Raw genomic sequence first — 7,549 nt, 5'->3', positions numbered from 1 at the left:
AACTTCCTTGTATTATAAGTACATGGACCTTGGAATGTTTGAAAGCCTCCATCTTGATGAGTTTGTCTTGCTCCTAAATGAGAGATTTTATGAAGGTATCTTCTAAGTTTTTCCCATTGATAGTTTAATAGTATGGAAAGAAGACACAAAAATAGAACATTCAAGACCAAGTTTTGAGAGTATGGAGAGGATTAGCTGTTCCTCTTTCCTATCAATCCCACTTGCCTGTACTCGAAGAAGCAAAGCCTTGAACTTGGTGAAGAATTCTTTTATGGTATTAAAACAAGAGAGAGACAAGAGAGAGGAAATAGACGAGAGAGAAAATAGGTCAACTTGAATTCATGGTACTACATCCAATGTCATGAGCACATATTTATAACACTCTAAGGGAGAGGATCAATGTGCACTAGGTTGGGGTTATTTAGTGCATGCACAAAAAGAAAAAACAAAAATAGCCCAAAGATAGAGTTAACTAGTCAAAAATGCGCCGCCCGGGCGCCCCCCCCCCCCCCCCCCACCCCCCCCCCCCCCCCCCCCCTTCTCTTAGTTTCTATTAAATAGCCCAAAGATAGAGTTAACTAGTTAAAAATGGAGTTAGAGCCAATAATAGAGTTGACTAAGAATTGATAAGACATAAATAAGGAGAACTAAAAAAAGAACTCATGGCATGCAACTCTTAACCATAGAAAGATAACAAAATCCAAAAATAGGACTAAATATGAGGATAAGGTGATATCTAGAAGTAGAAGAAAATATAGACTTGTATAGAAGGAGAATAAAAAAGAAATACATTGTAGGTGTCATGTCATAACCATGTCTCTCTAATCATTACCATATATCACTATACATAATAATACCTACTAAAAATAAATATACTATAAATAAAAATTATTATAAATAATAGTCTTATTAAATAAATAAAAATAAAATTCCAATATAAATTTTGGAAAAACTATATACAATTATAAATCATAAAATTAAAATTTTAAATATATATATATATATATATATATATATATATATATATATATATGGGGTAAAAAGTTTTGTTTTTTAAACTCTATTTACAAAATAAATTGATAATGCCATATTTCAACTTCTAAATCTTTTAAATTTCTATTATTTCAACTTCTAAAATTTTTAAATTTCTATTAAAATATATGATTGGCAATTAATAAATTATATATATTTTATATAAATTATCAACTTGTAAATTCAAAATTATAAATTGAAAAATAGACTCCATTCATGAAAAGGCTAGCATTGAAAATATTTTTTGACTTTTGCATCCATCTAAATATGAGGGATAGAAAGAGGTTGACGGAAGAGGAAGATAGATTGTTAAGACGGTGCTAGCCACCCCAATGTATCTGAATATTTGAATAACCTTAATGCTATCCACAAGTCTCCCATAAATTCGCTGTCTATTAGAAAAAATTTCGCAGGGGCAGAGGAGAGGAGTCTGGCTAAAATTTGGTTGCGGCAAGACAAATCTTGTGTTGCGGCAAGGATATCGCAACTACACAGGGGCTTAAATAATACACAGGAAATAACTCACGACAAAACTGAGTAGAAACAAAAAGGTTGCGGTAAATTTACTCATGAATGTTTAAGACCACATCGTAACATAACATACTTTCTATTATATTTCAAAACATAGGAAAATACATTTGCGTGATAAATGGAGGCTGCAGCTCCAAATGAAAACAAAAAAGACTTGCTGCGAGTTACGCATCACTGGGGTTGTGGAGTAAATGTCTGTAAACTCCATAAAAGTGGTTTTGACGCGCCCACCAATATTTCCTCCACGATTTTCTCCGCACTACCTAACAGAATTTCACCCTCTCTGTCGCTCTCTAACTTTCCCAACAATGGAAATGACTTTTACATTCATATTTATCTCAACATACAAATTTTACATTAATACATGACAGAGAAAATATTTAATACACAGCATGGGCGATTTTACATAATAAATGGTTTTCTAAACTTGGAGGTGTTGTGGAGTGTGGGAAACAGTTGCGGAGTGAATGCTTTCCCATATTTATTTACCAAACTTCATTAAATGCCTTAAACTATTTGCTATGTTGCGGAATGGTCAGCGCTGTACTTCTTCTTTGACTTTAGTCCTTTCGCTTGCAAACAAAATCACAATTGTGCAGTAGTTGACTGGGAAAGCATCGTGTTTGTCATTGTGTTTAAGGCGGTGGTTGGGATTAATATTTCCAACACTCCCCTTAATAACAACTGCTGCCATTGAAAATTCCCAAACAATCTCTGAGATAAACAAAATTTTCACGTGCCAATGGCTTTGTGAAAATATCAACAAATTGTTCTTGTGACCTGCAGTGCTGCAACACAATTACATCATTGTTAATCAACTCTCTAAATGATATTTAGCATCAATATGCTTGGTCCTCTTGTGAAAAACAAAATTCTTTGATAATGCAATTGTAGAAGTGTTGTCACAGAAAATAGTTGTTGTTCCCCCTTGGTCATGACGAAGATCCCTGAACATCCTTCTCATCCAAACTACTTGACACACTGCTGCTATTGCGGCAACATATTCAGCTTCTGTTATTGACAATGAAACTATCGGCTGCTTCTTGGAAGCCCATGAAACGGCTCTAGACCCCAAATGAAAAAAATATCCTGACATGCTCTTTCAGTGATCGACACTTCCTGCCCAATCACTGTTAGTGTAACCAACCAGCCTGAAATCATTTGTTGTGGCATAAAAAATACCATACTGTTTTGTCCCATTGAAATACCTTAGAATCCTTTCGCTGCTTGCCAATGTGTCTCCTTGGCTGTCTCCATGAACCTCGACACCAAACTCACTGCATACATTATATCCGGCCTACTGGCGGTCAAGTACATCAAGCAATCTATCATACTTTTGTATAATGTCGAATTGACATTGCTGCTGCAATCTTCTTTGCTCAACTTCAACCCCATGAGAGTTGGAGTTGGTGCGGGCTTGTTGTTCTGCATCTTAAACCTCTCCAAAATGTCTGTTACATATTTTTCTTGAGAAATGAAAATGCTATTTTCTGTTTGCTTCACTTCTATGCCCAAAACAATCTTAACAACCCTAAGTCAGTCATTTCAAATTCACTCTTCATGACTTCTTTGAAATCAGCGATGAGGAAATCATCGCTGCCTGTAAAAATCAAATCATCTACATACAAGACAACAATAAGAATCTTACCATCGCTCTCTTTGATGTAGAGAGTAGGCTCACCATCACATTTGTGGAAACCATTGTCCAACAAGTAGGCATCTATCTTGCTGTACCATGCACGCGGTGCTTTCTTCAACCCATAAAGAGCTTTCCTCAAACGATACACTTTGTCTTCTTAGCCTTCTACCTCATAACCAGAAGGTTGCGCAACATACACTTCCTCTTTCAACACTCCATTGAAGAACGTTGATTTTATGCCATTTGATACACTTTCCATTTATGTTGCATGGAAATTGCCACAACAGTACGCATTGTCTCCATCCTCACGAACTGGCGCAAACGTCTCCGCATAATATCTTCCATGCTTCTTCTTGTATCCTTTGACAACTAGTGTTGCTTTATGCCTTTCAATATTACCGTCGACATTGCTCTTGGTCTTATAGACCCACTTCACTCCAATGACTTATTTTCCTTGCGGAAGGCTCTCTAACTCCCACGTGTCATTCTTTTCTATTGCTTCTATTTCTTCCTCCATTGTCGCAACCCATTTTTCTTCTTTGACTGCATCTTCAGAATGGATTGGGTCATCCACATGACAAAATAATGCAAACAAGGAATTCAGACCAGCGCTACTATCAACTTCATCTTGCTCATAAATTTCATTTAAATTTCTGAATTTTGGTCTTCTTGTGCTTGCTGAAGATGGGCTTGACAAGTCACTTGGTGTTGCGCTTTGCAGCGTGTTTAGAAAAATACTTGCTTGACTGTGCGACACTGTCCTATTATTTTTCATGGTGTGCGACACTGTCCTATTATTTTTTGATGGTGTTACTCGCTCCCTGCTTTGTTGCACTTGAATAGGTGTAGAGGGAGTCACTATTGAGGAATTACATACTACTGTGAATTCCTCTTTGTCCTCATTGGTCCTCATGTGGTATACATGCTTTGACATTGAATCTCTTCTCTAAACTTCCATCCCATGCTTCCTATTCTATGAACTGCACATCTCTGCTGATTATGACCTTCTTGGTTAATGGATTGTAGAGTTTGTTGCTGATCCTTATTGTTTTCTGCTTCTTCTTCCACCTAGTACGGAATATCCCATTCCTCATTGTTCTTATCAGTTTCTTCATGATCCTGCTCATGGAATATGACATCTCTAGTAACAAAAATCTTGTGAGTAGAGGGATTAAATAATATATAAGCTTTATATTGTGAACAATACCCTATAAAAGTACATCTGATGGCTTTCAAATCTAGTTTTCTTCTATCTTCCTTTGGAATATGGGCAAATGCTTTAGATCCAAATACTCTTAAGTGTTTTACTACAGGCTTAAATCCATATAATTCTTCATAAGGAGTTTTAAACTCAAGAATCTTTGTAGGACTCCTATCTTTCAAATAAACTACAATAGTCAATGCTTCAGCCCAAAAACCATTCGAAAGATTCTTACCTTTCAACATGCTCCTAGCACATTCCACCAGTGTTCTGTTCTTTCTTTCAGTTACTCCATTTTGCTGTGGAGTATGGGGTACTGTGAACTGCTGCAATATTCCATGGTCTTTACAATACCTGATAAGCTCATCTTTCCTGTATTCTCCCCCTTGATCGGACCGGAGAATTTTTATCTGTTTCCCTGTTTGCCTTTCAATCATGTTTTTGAACTGCTTAAAGTATTCAAATATGTGACTCTTCTTACTCAAGAAATATACCCAAGAAAACTTTGTGCAGTCATCAATAAACAGTAAAAAATATAGTGCACCTCCTAATGATTTTGTTTTCATGGGCCCACACAGGTCTGTATGCACTAATTCAAGTATATCCCTCTGTTTCTTTTCTACTCGAATAAGGAATTCTTCTCTATGCATTTTTCCTAATGTACACACATCACAATCATTATGTACTTGCTTTAGCATAGGAAGATCTCTAACCATTTCCTTCTTTTGTAGTAACAACAAATCATTGTAATTGATATGACCAAACCTTTGATGCCATAGCTCTTCTGTAGTCAAACTTGCAGCTGTTAAGGCTCGAACAGGTGCAGGTCTTACATCCAACTTGTACAGACCTCCTGTTTGGATTCCTGTAGCAATTGTCTTCATGCCATCTAGCAGATCTTTAATATAACAGTTAGATTTAAAAAAATCAACCTTAAGATCTTGCTCTGTAATCATGGATACAGAAATCAAGTTCTTTGTTATACGATACATAACATTATAAATTTGTCGTATATTACCATTAGGTAAAATGACAGAAATTTTCCCACATCCTTTGATCTGATGACTTCTATCATCACCTAGGTAGATTTGTGCTCCGTCGTTGATTTCTTTAAAATCTTCAAACCATTGCTTGTTCCCTATCATATGTGTTGATGCTCCCGAATCTACATACCAGATGTCTGCGTCAACATTCTCATCACGATCTGCCATGAACAATCTGAAATTCTGCACATGATTTTCATTCGCGAGATGACCTGCATGTCATATCTGCTTCTGCTGTTCTTCATGATATTTCTTCTTCCTGCACTCTCTAGCTATATGACCCAGTTTTATGTAATAAAAACACTTAATTAAAGAGTTGTTTCTATTTGGATTCATACCTTGGGTCAGATTTGGTCTTTTCTATGAGCTTCCTCCATTTTGCTGTTGCGGATTTCCTTTTCCTTTGTAGAAGTTCTTTTTCCATCAATGCAAGATCGGAACTCTGGGGCTTCAGAGTCAATCTTCTTTCTTCTTCTTGCATCAGTATTCCTGTCAGTTCTTCAAACTTCGGGATTTTCTCTCTCGCATTTATCCCAGTGATGAACATTTGGTAGTCATCGGTCACACCATTCATGGTAATTGTTACAAGATCTGTATCGTCAACTGTATGGCCAATGTCTACCAATTTTTCTTCAGATATTTGATCCTTGCTATGAAGGAAACAACTGTTTCATTCTCCTCCATCTTCAGGGATAAGATCTTGCTCTTCAGAAACAAAAGACGATTTGTATTCCTGATCTCATACAGATCCTTCAAAATTCTCCAAATTTCACTTGTTGATTTACATTCTCTGATATGTGGTATGATGTAGTCTTTCACTGACATCTTTAGTAGCGTCCTTGCTTTACCCTCACGATTCTCCCAATTTGGGACTGTTGCGTATCCAGTTGTTGGCTTTTGTTCATCCCCATTTGCAATCGTCCAAGCACTCTGCACTTCTAGCAGAGTCTGCATCTTGAATTTCCAATTCGCATAATTGGAGCCATCGAGCTTGTTATGCTCATTCAAGCATGCTTCAAACATCTGATTATTCATCTTGGTGATTAAAACAAATTTGACAGGTAAAAAAAAATGTTATATTTACCCCAGATCTGTGACAAAGACAGATCACTGATCTTCAATGTTGTTTGATCTCGCAGCACACCCACAGATCACCGTGGCTTCCTTCACAGCCTCCAGACAACCTTTTGTTGTCAGCCTCTGCAGCCTTCTCCAGGATGCAGCCTTCTCTCGGCCTCCACGGAGCCTCTTTGTTGTTTACACGATCGTCACAGATGTACACCACTTATTTGAGACGTCGTCGCAGATGTACACCACTTATCTGAGACGTCGTCGTAGCTATACACGTAATATCTGAGACGCTGTCGCTAAGTATGATTGAGTAATTGTCATGTTTATTCTCCTGAAACCTGCGAAGATTTTGGTTTAGTCGCACCCTCCTCTCAGCGTACAGGTTCCTCAGCCCTGACGCTCTGAAACCCACTAGTCAAACTCTACGAAAGAGAGTCTGAAATAGGAGAGTCTGGCTCTGCAGAACGCTCTACATTGCTCATGTACATTACACAATATATAGTAATCACAAATTTAGGGAAGTTAGAACCATAACCTAAAAAATAGAAACTAATTCATATCCTGAGGTCTTGTGAACCAACTCACTATTCTAAGATATTCTCCATTATCTCTAACATATGGATAGATAATCATGGAGACATTTATGTTTTATTAGAAGACATAATACAAGTTCTGAAGGGGTTTTCTGTTACATATCATATCTAACATATATGGAAATTTTTAAATACTAAACTATTACATGTTTTTTTGCGTGATGATACAAGACAAATGTACTAGTTTTATCTTATAATAAAATAGAGAAAACCATTTTTATAAATGACCGATGGATGGTTCTAATAGGTATTAATCACGAATGATGCCACTCACTGTTTAGACGATGCCGATCACTGTTCAACAGTAAATGTAGTCAGTAGATAATAAATATCACTCGACGCAGTTAATGCTCGTCTGTAGCTGAAGATGTCTATAAATTACAATGTTTAGTAATGAAAAGAACAAGTTCTGAGTGTGATTATGTTCTTTGATATGGTA

The sequence above is a fragment of the Pinus tabuliformis genome, chromosome 8 (assembly GCF_031772625.1).
Source record: "Pinus tabuliformis cultivar Carrire ecotype Pingquan chromosome 8, CPIR1, whole genome shotgun sequence".
Classification (NCBI taxonomy): Eukaryota; Viridiplantae; Streptophyta; class Pinopsida; order Pinales; family Pinaceae; genus Pinus; species Pinus tabuliformis.
This window is presented reverse-complemented; position numbering follows the sequence as displayed.